The following is a 25,853-nucleotide window of genomic DNA, read 5'->3' as shown; positions in this document are numbered from 1 at the left end:
CAGTTTAGGAAGCCAGTGACAGTGACTGTGTCCTAAGTTTCATCAGTCTCTGAACGTCTTGCTTTAGAATATTCTGTCCTAAAAATCTTTTCCTATCAGGTATGGGTATTCTTTGTATCCTCTGTTGAACTGGTATGGAGCAGTTCTGCACACCGCAAAACAGCCACTGAATATTTTCCCCTGTACATCTGTGTCAAATTCAGTGGTTATTACAGAGATCATGTCAGTCAACTTGTAAAGCTCTTCGAGGTCTGTAGGTAACATGTTACGCAAATACCTCTGTCTACTGCTGCTTTCCTGAGCTCAAACAATATCTGTCTGGATATATTTCCTTACCCTTTCATTCAAACATACCTCTGGCTCCGTCAGACAGCCCTGGGGAAGCTGAAACCATGATGAAGGCACTAGCGGTGTGAATACACACAGGATTAAGACTGCTAGCCGCTGCAGCATGTCACTTCTGCCTGCGACTTACTAAAGCAGAAAAGTCTTGTGGCTGACATGTCCTCCACTTCACTGGGTTACATGACACATGCCAGAAAATATGTCAACCCACTCCCTATCTCCTCAGCATTATTAGCCCAAGGAAGGAAACACAGCCAACGAACATGCACACAACTTTGACAGGTTCTGCCTAATCCACCCACATGATGACATTTCTTATGCTAAGTGCCAGAGTGGTGTAGGGAGGCCACTGCCTGTACCAGCTGCTGGCAAGTCGAAGTTAGTTTCATGGTTATGTTTAAGAGATAGCCTGACGTTACATTAAGAAGTCTTTGTCTCCTGTGGTGCCATGCTCAGAGAATGACATCAAAAGCCTTCCTAATTCACCTCCCGGGTCATTTGATTATAGGCATGGCACAGAGCCGCGCTGCCCCAGGAGACCATGAGTCACTACGACATCCATGACTATCCTCTTATTCCACGGAAGGAAGTAACGTGCTTTGAGCATAAAACAACCAGGCGTAGATCACATCCTTTCTCGTGTCAGCCCTGTTGGGGCAGGCACCAGAGAGGCAAGAGCAGCCTCTTGTTTCCCAGCCTTGCCTCTCCCCACTCCTACCTCAGGGAAGCTGTTCCTCCCCATGCTGGGACATGCCATGTGGGCAAACCACACGAGAGGGTTTTGCTCAGCCAGGCGAGGAAGAGGACACTCTAGCTCTCCAATGTGGTACAGAGTTACGTCACATGGTGAAACAACCATCTCTCCTCCAAGTGGCCAGGCATATCTGATCATGAGGATGCTGTGTGTTCTCCATCCCTCGGCATTTGTCCTTGTAATTAGTCTATCTGTTTCTGATTTATTTATTTTCAGGCAGTCTTCTGCACCCTTGCTCCCTCACTTGGGCACATGGGGCAAACCACAGACTTGCCCTTAAACTACACAGAGAAATAAAATCAGAAACAGACTAACCACAAGAATCAATAGCAAGGGGCAGAAAGCACATGATTGGATACTGCAGTTCCCTTCAGAGATCCATCTTCCTCAAAGTGTGATGTAACTAGGCTCACGTACTGCATCTACAAAGCGGTTAATAGATCTGCCTTCATAACCTGACTCACAGGGTAAAACTATGCTTAGATCAGAGAAGTCAAGGCGTGTTTAAATACCATTTCTAAGGAAGAAAAAGAAGTCCAGTTTGTGTTCACAGAGCTAAAGCTGTCACTTTCAAGTCTGACATGACTCCAGTTAGTATTATTGTTGTTTCCTAGAATTTAGGCTTGAATTTGGCAGAAGTCGAGAAGCAAAGGCATACACAGAACCACTTGTGAGAATCAGTGTGTTTGCATGCATGGGCCGATTCTTTCCTGAATAAACACCAGTCACTGGGCTGCTGGGTAAAGTGGCAATATAAGATGTAACTCAGACATGTGCAGGCTCATACCCATGAAGCAAGGCTATTTAAGGATGCAATTTACCTCTTTTCCTACAAATAAACATAACCGAATAATGAACCGCACCTCCCAGTGCCATTAAAATACAAGTATTATATTCGATAGCTGTTCCTCATTTGTCTCCCAAAGGTAACATCATTGCCTGGGAGAGAATATCAAAACGTTAATCAAAAATAGATGAGCAGTACAAGACATGAAGGCCAAGCAGATGAGTATAAATAGCTTCCTGCATATCCAGAATACAGGAGCTGTCTAAAAACATTTTGATTAGAGTCAATAGACTCAATCCAGCCACACAGACAGTGTGCACAGCTGTCATGCCTATACTGAACATCTTATTTGACACCCTGTGATTGTGCAGCCCTTCACCAGGTGAACAATGTGAAGTCATTGTTCATGTGTAAGATCAGACAATGGAGAAACCCTTCAGACAGAAATCTCTACTTGTTTCTAACTAGGAAAAATAAATCTTTCCTTCTTTTGGAATCCACAGAAATACAGATGCAAAAGCAGGACATGGATAAAGGAGAGAAGGTAAGGTATTGCTCCTGCAAGCAGAACATCCTGTCTTCGAGATGGGTGAGTACTTCCAAACTTTCCAAATGTTTCATTGCCATCTAGACAGATCATAGATCTGCCCCCTCTCCTTTCCAGCATTTTAGGCCATAATAGAAGCAAGCAGAAAGCAGAAGTTAGTCTTGAAAAAAGATACGAGCCAAATAAAGGAAAATCAAAACAAAACAAAACAAAATGAAAAAAAAAACCCTAAGGATGCCCTAAATTCCATAGTCAACCTCCTGGACACTGCCACAGAATTTTGCATATCTCCATGAAGACTTGGCTGATTCTGGTTGATCATTAGCAGAAGTTGGTGCAGCTGTATAAACAGCGGATTTCTACACCTACAGGCTTTCATTCATTTCCTCCAGTGAGGTTTTTAATTTGACTGGCAGCTAGCCTATCTGGGCAGCTGATAAGAGAAGGAAAAAATCACGCTCTAGTCTTTACATCTCCGCTGCCTTTCCTCTGGTTCTCATCATAGAAGTGCACAAAGAATTAAAGAGTTCTCGATACATTTGTAGCCAAATATTTACCCTAAATGAGGTAGATAATATTTGCTTACTGCATCCACTGCCATGCTGGCATGTGTTCAAGACTGTCTAACTCCTTGGAGTACTATTGAATACTTTGAAAAAAAACTTTGTTTATAATAAACTGTTTGCCAATGAGTGCACATTCGGTGTTGTCCAGGGTGTATTAGCTCTTGAGCTTACATGCCTGGCGTTTGGGATAGCGCTTTGTCTAGCTTCACAAACACAGCATTGGGGATGGTCCTGGGATGTGGCCAACTTACCTTGGTCTTTTACAGGATTATTAAGAGTATTGCGGAATTCTCTCAGGCATTTCATGGAGAGAAAATGTAATTAAACAATCTTCAGAGGAAACATATTCTTTCAGGAAATACATCTTCATCTTTGTCAGCTTGCTTTTTTGAGAGCATACTTGTTTTGACAACATTTTTAGTGGAGACAAATGAAAATAATATCTACATTCAATAATATTTAAAGTATTGCCTTCTGTAAAGTGAAAAGTTTTGAATGGTTCCTTGTTTCATTTAATTTTGTTTTGAACTTTATAGCATTTGTATATTTAACATTTTTCCTACTAAATTGAATATTTTAATGTCATTATAACTTTTGGGCTTTCTGGTGTGAGAATGATTTGACACTTATGGAACACTTCCATCGTGCCAAATATATTTTCTCTGAATTTTCAATCCGTGAAAACTTCAGCACCTTCACTTTTTTCCCAAGTGTTGGAATTTCCCATAGAATGGAAATTGTTTCCTGATCAGCTCTGCTAAAATTTCTTGCTCTGTCAAAAAGTAAGGGAGGAGTGAGTCACAAATACACAATTGTAAACTTGTCAGGATACATTTCTCATTGTTGGCTCATATGTTGCCCTCTTTTGGTAGCTTTTGTACTGTACTACACATAAAAATTTTAACAACTGCTGTAGCATCTCAGCATCCAAAGGGGACTGAGTACTGAATGTTAGAAATAAGTAACTGTATGAGGAGAGAAACAGGTTGTGAGTTAGGCACTTGAGCTAGCTTATAGAGACATCCTATCAGGAGAGGAAAAGCATTAGGGAATGAATGAAGCAGTGCAATATAAAACTGGACTATAAAGGGCAATGAGAGAGAAGAAAAAGAAGAAGGATCTGTAGATACTCACTCGTGAATAATTTAACCCTATAGCCTGCCTTCCATCCTTTGATGACAAACATGACTTTCAAGTATTTGTTTGATCAAGATTGTAGAGGGGGGCTCTACCCTAATCACCATTCCCTTGGACTTTCCCTGTTGCTTTTTTTCATAATTTATGCAGGGGTTTTATTAAATTCTTATGGGTATTGACTAGTCAAGCCCAGAAGAGTGCCTGCTAACTTTCTAAGACTAAATCCTTGCCAGAGACAACACTTTTATTTTCACTATTAAATTTGTGAAAGATAAAATTAAATATTACATGTTCTTTCACACAGTGATTTGCTAATACTAATTATAAAAACATGTAATACTTATTGCATTATAAGCCTAGAATCATTATTTAAGTGAAACACTGAAGTGTCTCTTTTCTTCAGAAGAGAGTTGTTTTCTACTATTTCTGAGAAAAATTTAAAAAAAACCAACCAAACAAACAAAAAAACTCTCAGTCTGTGGCAATGATTAAAAGAGTCTAAGGAGCTGGGTAGTCACCTTCTTTTGACCTTCAAAAAGATTTGTGTACTAACTCCCCCAAAATGCCATTCTTAGAGAACAAACTGCTCTCTACTTCAGATCATTCTCAGTTACAAGCAAAATAAATGATTACAGAGAAGAGATATTCCCACCATATCTGTGATCCCAGTTCAGCATTTCACAGCCCTATTATTTAAAGATTAATTTTCCTTGGTTTGAAAATCAATTGTATTCCTATTCAGCCACCCAGGAACTCTTTTATAAACAGTTGCAGAGTTGATTTCAGAGCTCAGAAAGGAACTGGTCTTCCCACCTTGAATTGTGGAGCTTTTGTGGTGACTCCACATGATCAGGAATTCTTGGGACAGGGAGGAACTCCCAGCCTTCCAATGTAAAGACATAAAGCTGTGCTTTATAGGCATTCTCTGGTGCTTTATTCAAACCTATCCTAAACCCCTCAGCAATATGAACTCCCCTTGAAAGACCATCTGACAACGTTCCAATATTCACCTTAAAAAAATACACCCAAAAGGCCTGATTTCACTGCCTTCCCCCCTTTCAGTTACATAATGCTGGCTGGTTAAAGCCGTTGCAGACCTTTGTTCCGTGTGTAATATCACAGCAGCCCAGCCTTATGGAAATATATGACTGCTGATCTCAATGCAGCCGAGATGCACCTTTCAGTGGCCAAGGGCTTGTAGACTTTTGTCATGTTTCCTCACAGGTTTAACCAAGCCCCTTCTGCTCGAGTCTGACAAAGTGCTTAACCATGTGTACTTTTTAAGCAGATACGTAGCTCCTTTGTTAAAGCCACCTAGCAGGGCTGTAAAGGGAGTTGCAAATCAGCAGCACAGCTCATGCACTTTAAGTTAAGTTTATGCTTAATGAGATGCTGGGTTTGAGTCTCAGTCTTCCCCCAAAGTGATTTTTCCAGCCTTTGAGTTGTGGTGGGAATTCTTCCAACTCCTCCTAGTCAGCCAGCGGCTGGCAATACTGAACACAGAGTTGAATGTAATAGCACAGAGCCTTACATGTGAACTGTTGTTTCCCTGCTTCATGGCACGTCTGTCTGTGCATAGACTTTATCACTATGCAAATTCATACCTCACTCCCATCTGATCTGCCATCCACTATACCCTGAAAATCTATCAGCAATATTGATGGCCAGGACACATACATTCCAATATATCTTTGGGGGGCGGGAGGGGTTGTGAGTTGTTTGGGGGATTTTGTACCCAGCTTTCTAGTATCTGCTGGTCCTTTGATATCATTTATCTGCTGTCTCTTGTTTGCATTCCTTCCTGGTTTAGTATCATCAGCACATTTCACTATTGTGCTGTTTACCTCTACTTTGAGATTACCATGAAGTTATTAAATAGAGCAATGTCTGTCAAAAGTCCCTGCCATGACCCACAAGACATTTCTACAAGCTACGATAACACAGCAATTGATCGTTGCCCTTTGTTTACATTCTTTCTCCCATTTCAGTCTACACAGCAGTGGTCCCCGACAAAACAATTAAAGTTCTTTCTCTCAACATGAATACATGAAACAGTAGCAAATTACTTATTCAATGCTCCCCTATATCCACTTTCCTACGTTCCCACCCAGTCTGTTTATCTCTCAGTTCACTTGCTCTACATACTACCTTGCTTGCTGAGTGCCAACCTGGAGCATGCTGACCATAGCCTACAGCCTTGGTCCCCAAATCTATAATATGCAGAATGTATAATTTTGCGTATTAACATGAAAGGTACATTCAATATGCTTTATCCATTCCAAGACCATTCCACTTGCTGCTCCTGATACTATTTGCCTCAGTGTTTCCTTGGAATTAGTGGATGACTTAGCTGTATGAAACAAGAAGAATTTGGCCTAAAATGTAAGACATTTTCCTTGATTTATGACTTTTGAGGCCAGATCATTAACTCATCCTGTCTAACCTCTTCCGTGTCACAGACTATAGCCTTGCCCCTTTCCCCATATGCTGAGCCCAATAATTTCTGTTTGGCTGACACGTATTTTCCAGAAAGGGATACAGATTTGATACATACACTGTCACTTTCTCAGGCAGTTTGTTTCAGCAGTTCATCACACTTAACTGCTACAAATCCAAACTTCATTGCTTGTTTAAATTTGCTTGGCTTACATTTCCACCCACCGATTCTTGTAATACATTCATCTGATGCAAGAGACTTTTTTCTTGTTGTGAGGGTAATTATACACTGTAATCCAGTCATCTCATTTTGATAAGAGAAACAAAGCACATTCTCCAATCTACACGTGGTTCTCATGCCTTTTCTCCCACCCTTTTTCAGATTTCTAGCACCCACAGCACTGTAACACACCGCTGCCGTGTAGTCAGCATTATACACAACTGACATGTCCCTGCTAACTCTTTCACAGACAGCGTTAATCCTCTTTCACACCATCAGATCGAGTCCTCTGTCCAGTTGCTTCCCCACAACTAGACCAAAGCCTTTTCAAGCACCACCCTTGGGATACAATTTCTGGTGTATTAATACAGCCGCTGGCAGTGTGTGACTTAAAATTCATCTCATCTGCAGAGGTCCCGCTCATCAAATTTGGGCTGTGCCATGTTCATAATTTATTTATCATTCCACCAACTTTAATTTCCACCCTAATTTGCTAAGCATTGTTTTACTAGGGATGTACTTGTCTCTCAGCCATTAAGGACAATTCTGTAGCCTGCCAGGCGTAACACCCATTTCTGCAAACTGGCTCCAGAGCTTTCACTCTGATCTGACAGCTACTTTTTGACATCTATCAGTTAGTCAGTTCTTAATCCACTCAGGAGTCACTCAACAGCTATTGTACAGCACTCATTTTTTTCTAAGTGCCAGAGAAGGAAAACAAGTGTATTTGAATGTTGAAAAAATAGACTTAAAACCTAAATCCTGCAAAGTGTTAAAGAGACTAATCGCCGCTGGTGCCTGAACACTTACAAGCATGCAGACTTATGTGACTGGTTTTAGGTCCGCAATTATGAAACCTCATGTTTCGTGTATTTTTCTGTTGATATTAGTTTCTCTTACCTATGAAAGTCAAAACTTAGACATCACAGCTGTTAGATGGACCACACATTTTCTTTTCTAGTCAAACACACAGAGCTTTCCTCTTGTTTCTTTGCATCTCCACAGGTAACTATTATTTTTCAAAAATAATTGTCAATGTCAGTGTAAATCTGTTAGCTAATACGTGTAATATCATTGGATGCAGATTATGCAGCTTTAGTGACTTTCATCCATATATTCAAATATCCTAAGTATTCCCTCATCTGTTTCTATCAATAGGATTTATTTATTTGTGTCACAGTGTTTCTTTCTTGTTAATTGCTCCAAGTTATTTTATGTAATTAAAGACAGATGGTAAAGCAAAGTTCAGTATCTCATCCATTTGTTAATCAGTGGCTTATGCAGCTCTATAAATGTAGCAGGGATGTTATGATTTTGGGGTTTTTTGTGTGCTGTGCTTTAAATTAAGTACTGGGACCGATTCCTAGTTATGATGAAGCCAATGACAAAAACTGCTATTGACTAGGATCTCGCAGTGGGAGACCATGGATGAGGAAAGCTGTGAGCCAGCTCAGTGTGGTGTTTATGCTTTACAGAGGCACAGAGCTCGCCCACTCTTAGACCCAGGTCTTACCATGGGCCTTTGCATCAACACCTTCCATGGCATGGCAGTGGGAAACGAGCAGCCAGGTCAGGGTGTTAATGAAGAGGTTTGTTCTCCTAACTTTGTGGAAACCCGCTCCTGGTCTCAGCATTCTTTGGGTTTATTCTGTTTGGGGGGAAATATTTTTTTTTCCATATGCAAGGAGCAAAACATCTGTTTTCATTAAGGACATCTTGTTCTTCAGATTAGAGAAAATCACTAAGAAAGGGAGAACAAATAAAAGTCTCCAGAGGCAAAAGAGGCCCACCACGTGCTCTGCCTGAGTAGCCATCTTGAACTGATTCAGACCCTTGCCTGCAGCCGGCAGCCTGCGAGCAGCCCTGGCCATCCTGGCTCCCTCCCTCCTGCACAGTCCATGCACCACTCACTTCATACCCAACCTATTCATGGGCTTATTTTACCCTGGCTGTTTTTTATCTCCAGATCTATCTGTAGAGTGCTCTCCTCACTCTGAAATCCATCGTCAGGCTGCAGCATCCTGTGTTATTTTGATGCCCTTGACTTTCCTCTTTCACACAGAAAAGATTAATTGCATTCTTGCTGGTTTGCCTGTCTGTCCCCTTTGCTTACATGCTAAGCACTAAGGCAGTTATCATTCACACAGCCAGCAGCAGCAGCAATGGGTTTCGGACCAACTTGCTTCTCGGCTGCTTGCTCCCATCTTTCAGTCCAACAAGCAATTTGGCTTTATCTGTTTTGACTCAGTACTAGCCTGGTCCTATTGTTTCTCACATTCTTGCATTTTTACCAGAGTATGTGACTGACAGAAGTGCAATTCCTCAATTAGACTACAAGGCGTGTGCTGGGAATCACAAGTCAGCCTAAAGATTTATGTGCTACACAAAATTATTGTAACTGACACAACACTTCCAGCAAGCAAGTTTGGAAATATCAGAATGTCCCCCATCCCCTCTCCACCCCCACTTCCTTGAGAAGGCCAGATTAGAGAGAATAAGGATTTCTCATTGTTACCGTGAGTCATGCTCACATGAGCACATGGCTGGTGAGGTCAGCGACAAGGGTTACTGGGCTAGGACTATAGAAAAAATGGATTCTGCTAAATGACAGTGCAGTTAGAGCAACATGAAAGAAGAGGAATACAGAAGCCACTGAGGCCCCTAAACCACAGGCAGAAGAGAAGCGGAGACAGACTCATGCTTCTTGGGAGAATGAGCAGAGACATGTGGCATGGGACACTTTGCTCTTTTATTCACCTAACCTTTTGTCCCTTAACATAAGATTTTATTTTTCACAAAATGTTAGGGGTTGGAAGGGACCTCGAGAGATCATCTAACCCCATGAATGTTACAAAACCAACAAATTCACCTATTTTACTCAGCCTACGATGGGATTTTTAAAAGCGTTATCACCGCTTCTCATTCTCAGGAACATGCAGTTAGGCATATTTGAAAATAAATGGGTAATTTGTGCCAAGTGTGTGTCATACATGGTCCCTATTTAAAATGCAGATATTCATCTTTAAGTCGCAATAAAGACAAGGCAATTTAAGCAAACTGTAATTCAGCATGTGCTTGGTTGAGTGCTTGAATCAGGTCATGACCAATGAAGGATTACCCACAGCAGCAGTTCAGCATCAGATTGTAGAATGGTACTTAGATTGCTGAGTCTACTACAGCAGGTGCTTTTTTCCCTTTTTTTTTTTTCCTTTTTTTCCCCTTTTCTTCTTTTTTTTTGTTTGTTCCTGTAAAACAAGTTTCATCCTTCAGGAAACCAGCTGTATTTGGCAGCTATTGTAAGAATGACAGTTGAAACTTCCAAACTGCTTTAACCACAGAGAAAAAAAAATCTTCTAATGCTGATGTTGAAACACAACTTTCAGTTTTAAAGGTTGATTGTTTTGGTGGTTTGTTTTTTTTTTTTTAATTGTTAAATGCTAAAGCAGCGAGCAGACACACTTTACAGTCTATTGCATCGGGCTCTTTTTCAGTAGGTTGGCTTGTGCCAACAGCAGGTTCAGAACTGCCAGTTCTAATTAAAAACTTTATTTTAAAGATACATTTCACAGTTTATTCATGGCAGTAAGTGCTTCCCACCCTGCTGGATTGAGCAAATGGATACAGTTTCTTTTCTATTGATTCCCAAGTTAGGGCTTTAACTAATTGTTTCAGCAGTTCATGATTGGTCTACTATGCCTATTGAAATCAATTTCTTCTTTTAGATCAGTCACCTAGAGCGGACTCACTGAGTTGTGTCTATTTCTCTGCCCAGGGTTTAACTGCATTTTATTTTCCTTTGTAATTTTATATTTTGTCAGTTTAAAAATGGCCAAAGATTATTCTCGCCTCAAGAATTTCAGTGACAAATCCTTTTAGTAGTCCCAGTTGTAACAGACATACAATAGCCATCATAAACACTGTATAAGTAGCATTGTGAAATCTGTGATTTATAAGCATATTCCATAGCAAAAAATATTTTGATAACCCATGTTTCTCCCTGCTCTGGCCAGCTCTCTGCCAGAGAAAGAAAACATGAGTGAAACAGTTTTCTGCCATACGGATTTAGTGGGAAAATAATGCCTTCAACAGCACTAGAAATGTGGCACATATGGCTGGCTAAATTTTGCTTTGGGTTATTTCTCTGCTACCTAAGGCACACACTGAATGAAGTTTCAAAGGAGCAAAATGTAGCCTAGCCTTTTGACTCATCATCTATTTACGGTCATTAGTCAAATGCAGAGTATCTATTATACTACTATAACTAGCACTTGTTATCTTGTATCCTTTATAAGCTTTTCAAATTAAAAAATAGATTGGGTGTTCTATTAAGTGATTAAATATTATTTTATTATTTGGTTATTCAAGGTTAAAGAAATAGATAGTTTTACTTGTCCTCCTCAATATGCTGATCATTAGCTATTGTATGGCACGTTCCAGCAGCAAGTCCCCTGAATAACTTGCATACCGATAGTATCACATCAGAAAAAATCATTACAATTCAGTAGAGCCCTATCTGCATGCTCACAACAATATAAACACACCTCAGTCCCTTAATGAAGTCAGATGTTTGCATTTACCGATGGGTTTTAAAGCATGCCATAGGCTAGAGATTCCTAAAGCGTTTCAGACTACAGGCAGCATCTTCATAAATTTTGTCATTGAGACTCACCCTGCTTTCTGATCACAGAGGCCACCTCCTGGTTTTGGTGGCTGAATAACAGCCCTGAGGCAAGTACAACTGTTAACGTTTAAAAGTGCTAGCTGGGAAATATTTAATGCATTTTTAGCTACTTGTAACATTATTAAGCTGTTGGAGAGAAAAAAAAAAAAAAAAAAAAAAGGCAGTTGATCCTATCTGACCAGCCAGCTCCTCTACAGCCCTCCAGCAGACACTCCCCAGATCTTTGGTAGTCTACAGACCACGGCTGGAAATCCACTGCAATGACCTCATGTATGAAAGTTCTTCACACCTGTATTTATTTACAGTTAAGAGACAGGTCTGGTTTCAATTGCATGATAAAGAAAGACATATAATTTTGACTAAGAGACATTTAACTAAACCACCAATATATTCTCTTAATTCAAAGCAGGAATAAGGGGAACATCTCCAAATCCAAAGAATGTATTATATCATCAACTGCTTGTTTTTAAGTGGTTCCAAAACATCACAAAGATTGTGTAAGAGCAGTTGATTCCCAATATAGATATCCTTTTCTTGGGCACTAAGTCATGCCAAGACCCTGGCTGAAATTTTACAGGGAGCATCTCAGATTGCACTTTAAATAACAGTTATTAGTCATAAGGATTGGCTACCTTTCTTTTCTTTGAAAAGAAGCTATAAATGTAACATCATTTATTAATTTCTGAAATCATCATATTGTCCTCCAAATGAGTTGGGTTAGGAGCATATGTTGTGGGGCATGCATTTAGGATGCCCCTACTCCTTAACTCAAGTTTAAGAGCATGTGTCCATCAGTTCTAAATTCTATGAAAAGCATGTTCAGCCAGCAGTAAGCACTTGAGTCTTTTCTGCAAATTCCTGAAGGTGGGATTTCCCCCTCATTTATTTAAAACAACTTCTATCCTGAATAAAAATAATCTGATAATTACTTTTAACCTTGCATTAAAGCATTGGTTGGTACACCAGTTCCAAGGTCCAGTCATCATCTAGGACTCGACATTAATAAGCGCTGTACAGACAGAGAGGAAGAAAATTTTCTCTACCCCAAAGCGTTTGTAACGTAAACTCCTAATTTAAAATTCATTAATTTTACACATCACCTTACATAACAATCATAATGCCATAAAAGAGTGAACACATGCTTGTAATTAAAGCCATGGCAGACTCATCCCATTGTATGAAAAATAGCTCTATCATAATGGTCCTGAGTTCATGCCAGAATAGCAGCTAATCATGGGAGAAAGATGATCTAACACTTACAGAACATGAAAATAGAAATGAAACATTCTCGTTCCAGCCTATTTTCTGTAGACTTGCTGGGTGATCTCGTGCGTGCTACTTAAGTTTTCGGTCCCTTAATTTACCCATCTGCAGAACAGCAATAACAGTATTCATCTGACTCAGAAAAGTTTCGTAAGAATAAATCCATAAATCATTAAGTCTCTTACACGCTCTCAACAAGCTTCCTATACAGCAACCATCGTAGATATTCTCAAGAAGCACGCATGGACTACTGATTTCAGCCCCATAATGCCTCTAAAAAGTAGAGTGCAGGGAATATGAGGCAGTAGCAAAAAGATCCATCATGATCAAATAATTTCTATTCCTATGCTATTTGTATTTCAGCCTTAATATGCAATAAGGATAAAGTTAATCAAGTGCATTTTGTAATTTCTTGCTTTGTAACAGTTTAGCAAAAAATGTATTCAGAAAGTCAGCCCAAGATTTTCTACACAAAACAGTGTAGAGTGCAGCAACTCCTTTGATTTTTAATCTGTGCATTGTTTTCACAAGAGACATCAAATTCTTTTTAAATGTACAGGGTCACAATAATATCTTACAAGGAGAGAAATTCTGGTAAATGCTACTGTGGATGACTTTTCATCTGAAAAGAATGCAGGAATAATGCTCAGTAGTCACAGCATCGCTGTGTGCTTGTACCTAGCAGGAAATGTGGATACCAGATCATCAAGGTCAGTAGTCCCATTCATTGACAAAACCATTCATGATATAAGAATGAATGAAGTGTCTTGAAAGTTAGCAGTCTCTGATTGTCTGAGCAAGTTTCACAGTTCAGGACAGAGCCAGTCTATCGGTGGCATACTTTCAGCATGTAATGGTCTGTAAAGTCACGTCCTTACAGAGATAATGAGGCCCCATTCATTATTTGCCAAAGAAGGGCAGCAGTTTAAACCTGAGTCTCCTCTGCTGGAAAATTGTGTTTGAAATTTGGACCTGATCCTACCTTCACTGAAGTCAATGATGAGACACCACCTGATTTCAAGGGAGCAGCAGCAGGCTTTTTGTAACTCAGAGATCGCATTAAATTCACTTATCCTTCTCTCACAGAGTGGAAAGCAGGTCATGGGTCTGATGTTTGCAGCAATAATGAGGAGGCCTTATAAACTAAATGGGATGTAGCTGATGATTTTGCACAAATTCAACAGGAGTACTAATGACTTACCAAGCATTATTCTTATCTGTTGCACAACCACCACGTGATGATGTCCAGAAATAGTGTAACATCGTACTTCTGTAAAAGCCTTAAGGGCTGATACTTCGTTCACTCGCACCAACATAAATCAGGAGGCAACTTCACTAAAGTAATTGAATTACATAAGACTGAAATTAGTGAGAGGAGAACTAGGCCTAAAAAGGACCTCTCCAAGCAGTGAAAGGGAAGGAGTCACCTGCCCCAAGCCGTGTCCGTCTGAGATGAGAGCAGCCCTGACCAGCTGTGCTTGTGGAGAGCCCAGCCCCAGCAGAGATCGAAGCAGCCCTCCTGTCACATACCCTGCGGCAGCTTTGCTTTGTGTTGGGATCAGAGACAAACTGAACAGATGGGGCCACCCCAAAGGAAGCCACAGGGAAGATCAGGTCCTTGTATTTTACTGTGACGCCAACTCACCTTGGTCAGTCCCAGGCCAAAGCACAGGGCTGCTCTGAGCCAGTTTGTCTGGCCAGGGAGCTGACTCCCAGATTGCGGTGAGTATCCTGGAGATATGGTGTCTTTTTGACATTATCCTATCTCCCTGACAAACACAGATGCCCTCAGAGAGGGGCATTGTCTGCTTCCGGCATTGGCTCCTAATTCCCTGTATTCAGTGCAAGGTATTCAGACAATTCTCCAGTGTGTTACCGAAGGTTACTCACATACATTATTTAACCTTTGGTGAAAGTGCAAACTTCTTAGTGGAGTATCAGCTCCTCTCCTTAGACATGTCACATTCCCCACTACGACATGATGAAATGCTGAGCATGTGCAATGTGCACTGACCTGCCATACCCCCCTCATTGCCCACCAGGCTCCTGTCCCCAGTTGCAGGGCACTGCCACGAGTCACCAGCTTTTCAAAGGGGATTGCACAGCTGCTCATAACGGCATCCTGTTGCAAGCAGCAGCAGGACATCGCAGCAAGGCCATAGGTGAGCGTACAAGGTCCCCTCGAGGACATCGTCTGACAGTAAGTCAGGAAGCATTGGTCTAACACCAGGAACTGAAAACTGATCTTTGAGCCAGTCTCTGAGGCTAACAGAGATGTATCCTACCCTATTCAATGAGTGCTTCTAGCTTCTGAGCTCAGAGAGACTAAAAGTATCATCATACAGCCCCTTTAGACATTTTTATATAAACCCAGTATCTTGTTCTATTGAGAAAGTCACAGTATTTCAAACCAGTAACATGTTCAGCAGAAGAGCCTTAACTCATTCTTCCCTTTATACATAGCAAACACTGGTACTTCTATAGCTGTGGGTATCCTCTTTTATACATAAAAGGCCAAAATTAGGATAAATGGTTCCTGAGCAAAAATTTAACATTCATTATGATGAACTCTGGCTTGGAAAGTTATGGAGTCCTTTACATCATGAATAAACTGTTCACCAGTATTATATATTTAAGCAGTATTTTAGCTATTTTATAACTATCTGCAAATCAGCATTTTACATGGCTCAGAACAGCTAAGTTGAAGATTTAAACTAAATCAGTGCTCAACAGAACTGCAGCCTTATTTTTGAATGCCGAACCACACTACAGAAAGCTTTGTTAGAAAGCAAAGAGAATGCTATTTTTCAGCTAGAACGTGTGTGTGTGTGTGTAAAGGCAAAACTTTATTCATAGTTAAAGCTGCAGATGAAATACAAGATTATGAATACTGAAAATCTCATACAGTACTTTAGATTAGGAACAATAAACTTTGCATTTTTCTATAATGTCTTACACCTCAGAAGCTTTAAATACGTTACAGTAATTAAGTCTGATAACATCACTGTGATATATGTCTTCATTTACAGATGGGTAAACTGAGACTGAAAGTAGTTCTTTGTGCCAATTTGTGCCTTACCCAATCAATCAAAGAACAAAACAGCACAGAACTTATGATGTCCTGGCTTCCACTTCACTGGTCAAATTTTTACCAGATCACGTCTCATGCCAAGAGGACCTCATGCTAACAACCTCATTGTATTTAAGAGTGGGACCCAGAGCTTTCAACTCCATTATTGCAGTAACACTTCATCACTTGCATTCCTGCCTATTAGTTTAGCCTATACAATTATTTTTACAGCCAAATAAAGTAAGTTCAGGAATTTACATATTTTTATTTTAATTATTAATCATACTATTTTCCAAGCACCTCAATTAAAATGCCATTGAAAGGCTTTCTCTCACTTGTCAAAAGTCCCAGTAAATTTATTCCCTTTTTATGTGGTACTGGATTATTTACTGTTCATTTTCTGCAGGGAACAAGCCCTGACTAGTAACTAGATGGCAGACATGACATGTCCAAATCCCAGAAACCTGCTCGTTTGACTTCATTGGTCTGTTGAGGGTTTGGCTTTTTTCCTGATCTTGCACATGTTAGCTCCATCTTTCTGTGAATGCATCAGCCAGCCTGCCTGAGCTAGTCACAGGCGGGATTTGCAAAATTAGGCATCGCAGGTGTTAGGCTACCAAAAATGAATAGCAATGCAGTGAAAGTATTTCAGGGTCTTTCATTCTGGGAAAGACTGTGGGATTTTCCAAGGTGGAGGGCCTTCTGCCCCTGCTCCAATGCAGAAGCTACCTTTTAAGACCCTTCTCTTTCCTCAGAGCAGCTGGGGCAGTTTCTGAACTGGGACCAGGGCTGAAGCTCAGCTGGGAGGCAGCAGGATATCAGCAAAGCCCAGGTGTTGGGATACTCCTGCACGATAACTTATCTGCATGAAAAGAATTGCGGGGTTTAGAGGAGTTAGCAGCATCACGGCTAATGAGGACAGAGCAGCCTGATCCGTGGAAGCGTTGAGCAACCACAGCTCCAATTTACTTCAACAGTTTTGCAGATCAGACCCTCAGGGCTACTTGCTTTTTGGAGTAAGCCAGTCATGGTCTACATCAGCCCATCCTCTTGGCAGTAATGGCCCAAGCCACTCCTTGCTGGCTTTGACCAGCAGTGATCAGCATGGCTTCTGATCGCAGACCATGTCACGCAGTTATTTTTAGCATATTAAATATGCAGAGAGACTAAGGATCTGGTTTTCAAAAAGTGATTGAAATGCCTGTTTCCTCTCGCTCAAAGGATTTCTCTCTCCAGGCTCAGTAAACTGTTGTTTTTGACAAACTATGACTCCCTATCTTGCCACTGGGCAGGCTGTGCTTGGGAGAAAAGAATCAGTTACAGTATAAAAGCTTTAGAGAAATTGTTTATTTTATCACTCCGTTTATCTTTTCGATGTTATTGTTCTGTCAAGTAATCGAGAGATGAAGAAAGGCTAAATCACAATTATGCTTTGTTTTGACTCACACAAACCAAGAAAGATGGGTCAATGGTGGCTGTCATGTGCTGCACCCCTTCCCACTGCTGTCCCTTGGAAGGAGCCTTTGTTCATTTTTCCTCATTTCTGACTACTCACCAGGAAGGGCCAGTGAAGTGGGAGTCGTCTTTGAGGTGATCTTCTGCATTGTTTTCTCTTTTGCGTCAGTGGGAAAGAAAAGTAGCTAAGCAACACAATACAGGATTTTTTTCTTCTGACTTACAAAATGCTAAGGTTTTTTTTCCACCGGCTTTCCTACTGCCCTATACTACTGCCATTGATTTATATGTCTCACTGTGTGAAAAGCTTATCCTCTACTAGCCCAATTTGGTGAGATATCATGTACTGCACCATTCATACCCTCTACCAAAGAGTTTACTTGCAGGGTTTTCGTAAGGTGAGAAAATAGCTGGCTAAGACAGCTGCAACTGGATTGTGGGTTTTTTTTTTTTAAAAAAAAAAAAGGTTTCTAAAAAATTTTCCTGGGACTCATTGAGATGAATTTAAACTTTTGTATAAAAGATGAGACACAGAGGGATCTACCCAACCAAATCCAATTGCACTGCAACTTGGCCACACAAGTGGGTACAAATCCCTTCTTTGATTTAGAATAGAGATATAGGGATGGGGCTGCCACACGACTATTTTAGTTGCTGGCTGTTTTGCAGAACTACTCTGCCTCTCTCCAGCTCACTTTCCCCATTTTGTGCCAATCTTACTCTCTCCCCACTGTAATCTCCTCCCATGGTCTAGCTCTAAAAACGTAGTTCTTAAAATATCCTGACCAGCTGTATGGACCTGTACAGCATCAAGGAAGACCTCAGCTATCAGAGGATTATTTGTCACACACCTTGAACTTAGCTCAGAACCTCATTAGTTCCTCATATGGAACTTCAAGGGTATTTGTTTGGGATGGGCTGCAAACCTATCTCAACCGAAGGTAACTCCCATTCACTGGGAGACAGAGGAGGTGGTGCCAGTAACATTACTGGGTTCAGAAATACAACACAGCTTGTCATAACAAGTTGCTCTGGCAACATCTGTTAACAGCCCACAGAACTATGTAGCACTTAAACCAGACATAGCCATAATGAAGTTTTTTGCACTGAGCTGTAGCTATTTGTACCTTTCCCAACAGCGATGTATATTATTTGCTCCTGTCCTCAGAAAACCCCACCATTTATTTCAGGAAACACTTGCATTTCTCTGGCATTAGGCTACAATGCCTTGCCAGGTACATCTCAGAAACAGCCTTTTTAGGAGACATCAGGCTCAGAGTTACATCAAATTCCTGCAGACACTCCTGTCAATGCTCAGTCAGCAGCAGTCTGGTCCGGACATCATTGCTTCTCGATCAATGGAGATAATTTCCTACAGGAACTCCTCCCAGTTTCACCATCACTCCAAATCCTCAACATATCATCCAGTTTCATGTACTATATCCGGCATTGAGGAAGCTGGCCTGACACCACCAGGCAAGACTATAGAAAACCAATTTTGGCTTCTCAGCTCATCCGTATAACCATTTTGGTGTCTTACAGTCACTGATGGATTTGCGCAGACCAACCTAGACTCCTACAAGCAGTAAGGTCATATCAATATGGCTACTCTACCACAAATGTAGCCTATAAAAAGGGGTAGATGATAGGGAAGGAGACATGGACTCCTGTTTTCTTTGTGCACCATCAGCATCCAGTCACAAGTCACAATTCTTTTATCCTTTTAGTATTTTGCGTGAGCAATGCATGGAAGAGATGAGTGCAAAGGCAATTTCCAGAGTGAAAATTACCTGAGAAATTTCTTTTGGGATAAGGGAGCCCTTCTGGGTGTCTAGAGAGACAAAAGTCAAGAGAGGTTAATGCATGCCACAGCTGTGCCATACCCTTCCTCTGGCTCTAGTAAGCCTAGTGGGTTTTTCCACTGAAACAGCAAGGGATTTTCCTATCAGAAGGCAATTGGTATCAGCAGATCTCCCAGCTTATCTACATGTCGCATCTCTTCCAATTTAAATGCTACATCAGTGGTTATTAAGCCTGCGTTGCAAAGAAATAAAACTAAGGAAAACATTCTGGAGGGTGCTCTGGATTCTATTAAAGGATTGAATTTCTCACTATATTACACTTTTTCCATATGGCTGAAACCTGGAGCTGCATAATACTCTGAATATGCTTGTATACAGCTAGTGGTATAATCCCAGATGGTGACAAATGACCCCATTCCAACAGCAATGTATAGATTTTTACGACACCAATGCTCAGCCATGCTCTTGGGATATTCCCTCCAAACAATGAATGACTGGCAGATAACATAATGTTTCACTTCTGTCTTCACTTTTGTACATGCTTTATGGCTAACGCTGCAGAGCTACTCATTTGTTAAGTACTCAGCCTTGTAGCAGCGCCCAGATGACACGAGATATTCCCTTAGCCGCCGCTGAAGGATCTCCTTTGGTCTGCGAAGGTCAACTGTGGTGCACATGATGTGTCACTATCTGTGTGTAAGGCTGTGCTCTGGCACGCTAGAAGAAGGCTGATAACGTCTTACCCCTGCTTGGGCCCTTCAGCTGCCTCTTGGGGAAGTGTGAAAGGCTGCCAAGCTCAAGATGTGCTGCATCCTGCAGTTTGGCTTTCCCGAGAAGAACAACCCCTCCCCCAAAACTCACCCACGCAGTTCTTTACCCCAAGAAGAGGTCATCACACAAAAAGTAGATAGGAGGGAAAGACACTGCACACTTGACTATAACTGCAAAAGAGAGAAGTCCGGAGTCCTCTTGAGATGTTGTGTAAAGAGAAAGCAATCTGGGCTGTCTCCATTTTTACAGAAAGACCTCTGTGCTTTTGTGGACTTCGTGGCCTGCCAGATGGAGACGGCTCCAAGTAACACTGAGCTCTTATTGCTGCAGAAAACCAAAGAGAACTATAACCCCAAGTACTGCAGGTGTAGGAGGGAATACTTGCTCAGATGATGATTCATGTCAGCATCTGAATAAATAAGGTCAGACAGCCAGAGATTATTCCTGTGAAGGGGAGTTGATTTGTTTGGGGGGCAGAAAGGAGGGGCTGTTTGTTTGTTTTGTATCATTATACTGAAACACTGCTCTACTCTGAGTTTTTTTTCCCAAGAATTAGTTCTCATTTATTTTAATTAAGACCTCAGTTCAGTAAAAAATATTACTGGGTGTAGCCTACCTGAACTGGAATAGCTGTATCAAATGTAGAAATCCTAAGGTTAGCATAGGCTGTGTAGTCAGTATTATGTAGACTTTATAAACACATCTGCAACAGTTTTAAGGAAGATAACTCCTCTATAGACCATTAAAAATAAAAAACTACTTGCCTCAGAGGGGTGAGAAAGGATTAATTAGTCAGTGCTCGTGCAGCACTGTGAAGATACAAATCGTGGGACTGTGTTATTAGTAAGCAGAAGATGCCAACAGGAAGCAGCATTGTTAAAGGCACGAGGACTAACAATGGTTTTGTTCTCACATTTGTAAATGATTCTTCTGCTATTGAAAGGTGTTGGCCTTTCAGCCTAGGAGACTGAAATCCTCTTTCTTCACTCAAAAGAACCTTCATGGGCCATGCATACTTTCTCACACTCCCTCACCAGTGTCCCTCACTATTAGCTTATAGATGCGAGACAGTAGTCCATTCTCCATAGCCCTTTTATTGCTTGGCCTCTGCTTCAGCTGCCAAGAAGGGTGCCATTTAGACTCAATTGTTACGGTAGCTTTTATGATCTAGACATGGTGTCTAGGATCGGAGACTTCCTAGCAATTTTGCATATGCTGCTGCGCTGCCATCAGAAGAGAAGGGCTCATGGTTGCCAACAGTGTGGGCAGAATTGAAAGCAGTGACCTACAGATGAAAGGCGTCCCATCCCAAAACAGGCCAGCTAAGCCATCCAGCCCACGAATGCCAGCTCTTCACTGAATGAAACTGTATTGTGATGTGGTGCTCAGAAGTGGGGGGGAGAAAAAGTAGTTTTAAAATATCTGTGGACAACGGCTGTCTAGAGCTGGGGCTGCAGACATTCAGACCTTGCTTACATAATACTTCTGTCATGCACCATCCTCCCATCCAACTCCCCACCCCATGCCAAGGTGCTGGAGGGAGGTCTTGTTCTTATTTATGCAGATTGAATACAAAATCAGAGAGGGTGGCGGAAACTTTCCATGGAAAGGTATGGTGCCTTTGGCATGCTGAGGAAAATAGCAGAGCGAGAACAGCTTGTAAGTTAGGGGGAGGAGAAGGATTAAATAAATTGGAATAACCGTATCCAAGCATTCCCTCAAAAAGCAGGATGACTGCAGCCCTTTAAACCCAAGGCTCACGGAGCAAATACGCCACAGCAGAGCAAAGCATCTTTTCTCCCTATGTTTGCTATATTGCTCACTTTGACAAGCAAAATCCTTTTTTACCCCATTGTCCTCAGCCCCTGCCATGCGTACAACCCCTGCCCTCCCTCCCCACCAAACGGAGGCCAGCTGAGGAAGGTGATTTTGTCACCTGGAGTTAATTTATGCTGGTCTCCGCTGTGCCAGGGTGGGACCTTTTCAGATGTTGGGATGATAGGAGAAAGAACAATGAAGAAGCAGAGTATGTGTGGCGGGTGGCCGAGTCATCCTATCACCATGTATTTGTGTAGTTTCTTTTAGTGCCATCCAATCTTTCCTTCTGTCCCTAAATGGCCTGTGTTGAAAATGTCCCTGCTTACAGTTGCTCAACTGGAATGAGGACAAATTGTTTGCAGTGGCCCCCTTCCAAATGCTTGTGCTGTAACTTTTGTCTTGACTAGTCTCTGGAGATATCTCAAGAGTGAGTTTCCTATGACTTGTTTGCACTACCCCAAAGTCATGCTGGATCGTCTTCCTTTACTCTTTCAACTTTGTAGCAGGAATCTTGTTTAAAACACCCGCATCACAGAAAAAGCCAGAGCAGGCAGAGCCTTAATGCTGTTATGTCACAAGTTCCACAGTGAATTAAAAGTGAGGGGGTTGGGTCTCGAGGGTGCCCGAGGTTACAAAGTGGTGCTTGCAGGCAAGGAGACCCACAAGCTGAAAAAACACAGCCACACCAAGCAGCATTGAGTTATTAAGTACTGGTGGTGTTAGGACTGCATTGCCCTCCACGCTGATACAGCAGCCACATTTGCAGGTAGAAACGCCTGGCCTCTTGGCCCTCCAGACTGTTCAATTCAGCACTGAAGGGGTGGTGAAGGTACTCTTCCCCCTCACATTCACATGTGAATTAGTCCAGGATGAGACAGCAGCAAAAAAAAAAAAAAAAAGAGTTAGCAGAGCCTGAAGAACTAAGCCAAGAAAGGAAGGGTTTATAGTTCCAAAAACCATTGGATGAAGTTTTGCACGTAGACTCATTAATAGACATTACAGAAGAAAAGGCTCATTCCCCCCTCCACTTAAATGCATGACCTATTAGACATATATGTATCAATAATATTTGCCAACGATAACTAAATTCAAAGACCATTGTTTGCTTATTTTTAAGGCATGTTAAATATTAGTTACTCTTTAAAAGTACAATCTGCTTTTAGAAAAGAAATACAGAGTTAATGCTATGAAATGGTCTCTTTCGACTCCAGAAGAGCAGAAAAACAGACCTACATTAAATATCTCCCCTTTCTCTTTCCACGCTCTGCAGAAGATCTGAGCATCCTCAGAGTGAGGGACAGTGAAGCCTTGAGATGCGTCGGCCGTGTTCCTCATGGAGCCCCTGGGTGTACAAGGGCCATGATGGGAGCAAGGTGGGCACCCATCAGTGCTTCCAGCTCCCTGGCTGGAAGTAACCAGCCAGCACACAGGCCTGCTGCAGGTCCCCAGGGGGGACTTTTCCTGGCTCAGCCTTCCCAGGTGTCCCAAGTCACAGCAAGCCCTCTCATATGCTGCCCCCCTCAAAGCATCCCAGCACCTTTCACTGTACATCAAGAGAAACAGGAGTGGAGAGAAAAAAAGAGTGATGGAGCTTAGTGAAGGCACCTCACGGTTAAGGACATGGGGTTGTTTAATTTGCACGCGGGGTCGCGCATAACGTCTCAATGGCGTCTCCTGCTCTGTGACCATTTTCTAGTCTCTTGATTGGGCGAAGAGCAGTAATCTTCACGGTAGACATATCCCTGTATCTCTGAGATAATGTTGCTGGCTAAAAGTGAAGACAGCATGGCCAGACAGGGCATTCCAGACACTAGGGGCTGCTCAGTGTTTCCAGGCTCAGCAAATATAAGAATTTTGCACGACTTTGCCATTATTCTGGAGGAATAAAATCTTTGCCACTAGCACTCTTTTTTTTTCTTTTTGCTTTTTTTTTTCCTTAACCCAAACAGTGTCATAGTGTGTCTCTGCCTTCCAGTTAGTCAGCTGAATGATTGCTTACATTGCATTCAGGATCTCACAAAACACTAAGACTACTTTGTTTTTCATTAGCACTAGAGGGGAAAAATAAACAGGCTGGGCTCCTGGTTTATAATTGCATATGTAATTACCACTTTAAGACCACTATTAGCAATACAAATTACCTCATTGCCCTTCATATTGTCTCTGCAGTGCCTCTCAGAGTGCACGTAAGCCATCTCATTTTTGTCCATCAGGCAGCCAGATTCTGATCTCAGATGTGCCAAAACCAGAATGATGTACCTCTAAGAATGATCTGTTCCACTTGCAAACACAATGACCAATATTTGGAGCCACCCCTTCCATGTAGCTGGAAGCAGAACCTGTCCAGATCAATCTTTGGGTGAAATCCAGCCGGTAACCGTTATGTACCAGAGCAACATTTGTGGAGTTACTCCTAGTTTGCTTTGTTTTCAGCATCTCAAAGGATCCATGGAAAGAGGTCTGCTGGCACCAGGAAGGCAGAGTTTACACTCAGCATGATTGGTTTCTTCCATATATAAGTAGTAGGGAAGATGAGGAGCATATTGTCAATAAAACACAGAGGTTATTTACAATTCAACTTCTAAAGGCTGCCATAAAGTACTGAATAGCAATGAATAAGTCCAAAGTCATTCTACCCTGTTTTGGTTACTGCTTTGTTCTCCTAAAGCTGATATTTTCAAAGGGACAAAGCAGAGACTCCCAGAGGAGATGAAGTCTGATTCGAAGAAGCTGTAAAAAGAAATGCATGCCACACATCAGGTGATAATTTTATGTCTCACATGTTTTCTGACTCTACAAAGAGCAGCTTTAAACTGTTGCTCTCCTCCTTGATTTTAGAGGAGGCTGAAGCAGACTCAATAGTTTACAAAATAGGGGGTGGGCGTGAATCCTGAAAAAGTAGATCCATAACAAAATCTTGGTCACTGAGGCCAGAAGGACCCTTTGCCCACCCCTCTGCCTGCGGCAGGATTGATTTAATTATTCTATAACTGTTCCTGTAGATGGGTGTCTGGCCTTGAATAACTCCAATGACAGTGATTGTCCAACGGCTCTTGGCAGCTTGTCCAACTGTCGAACAGTTCTTCTACAGTTTTGCCTAATATTTAACCTAAAACTTCCCTTCTGCTTCAGCCAATTATTATCTGTCCCATCCTTGTTGACTAATGAGAATAACTGATCCTTGTCCTCTTTATAACATTCCTTTATGTCTCCCGTTATGTTCCCTACGCTCTTCTTTTGCCTTTAGGCTAAAGGTGCCAAGTTATCTTAACCTTTCCTCTTAGATCTGAATGCCAAACTTCTTACCATCTTTCTTCCACTCCTCTAAATTCTTCAATTTGTCCATGTTTTTTCATACAGAATTGAATGCAGTTACTCCAGTTATGCTTTAACCAGTGCCAAGCAGAGCGCAATAATTACTTCAGTAACCTTACTGACCCCATCTAATAACAAAGGCAAAATGCAGCATGTAATTAAAATCTAAAAAAATAACTATTTTTAAAAGCTAATTGCCTTAACAATCAGAACATTATACAGCTCAGAGAACACACACTAAAGAATTTAAAGGTTATTGTTCATTCAAAACATCTTTTTCAATTATATTCCATATATTGTATTCTGGGCTGTGTGCAGTTTTACTCCTATTAGGGACGGTCTGTACTGCATCTCTCACACTCCCTCCCCCTCTCTTTATTTCCTGCAGATTTAACTCCTAACGGCTCCATGGGGCCCTGTCGACATTAGGGATATTTGTTAAGGATTTCCCACTGCCGTGAACACTTCTCCAGCTCCACCAGTATGGCACAGCAGAGAACTCCCGCTCATGCTTTTAGTCCTTTAGGCTATTCCTAAGTCTTCCCTCCTCACTAATGTCAGTGGAGCAGAGCCAACAGTGAGGCATTTTTAGCAAGTTTCCTTTACAGGAACAAAGTTTCTTCTCCTTTGCCATGTCCATGGTGCTGTACCTTGAACAATTCCCTTTGCTCTGTTGGCTGGCTGGTCTCTTAAAAGCTCCTCTGCTCTCTTCACCTTCTTCAGGACTGTACATGCCCACCATGGTTTGTAACTGCACGTACTCCTGCCTTTCAGTCATTACCACTTCAGAAATGGAAATCCTTGTCACAACCCAGCACAAATGATTCAACATTACTATCATTCTGCTGACAACAGTCATTCTTGGAAAAATGGTTACGTGAATTTC

Source organism: Leptosomus discolor, chromosome 3, assembly GCF_034619465.1.
Source record: "Leptosomus discolor isolate bLepDis1 chromosome 3, bLepDis1.hap2, whole genome shotgun sequence".
In the NCBI taxonomy this organism is placed as follows: domain Eukaryota; kingdom Metazoa; phylum Chordata; class Aves; order Leptosomiformes; family Leptosomidae; genus Leptosomus; species Leptosomus discolor.
This window is presented reverse-complemented; position numbering follows the sequence as displayed.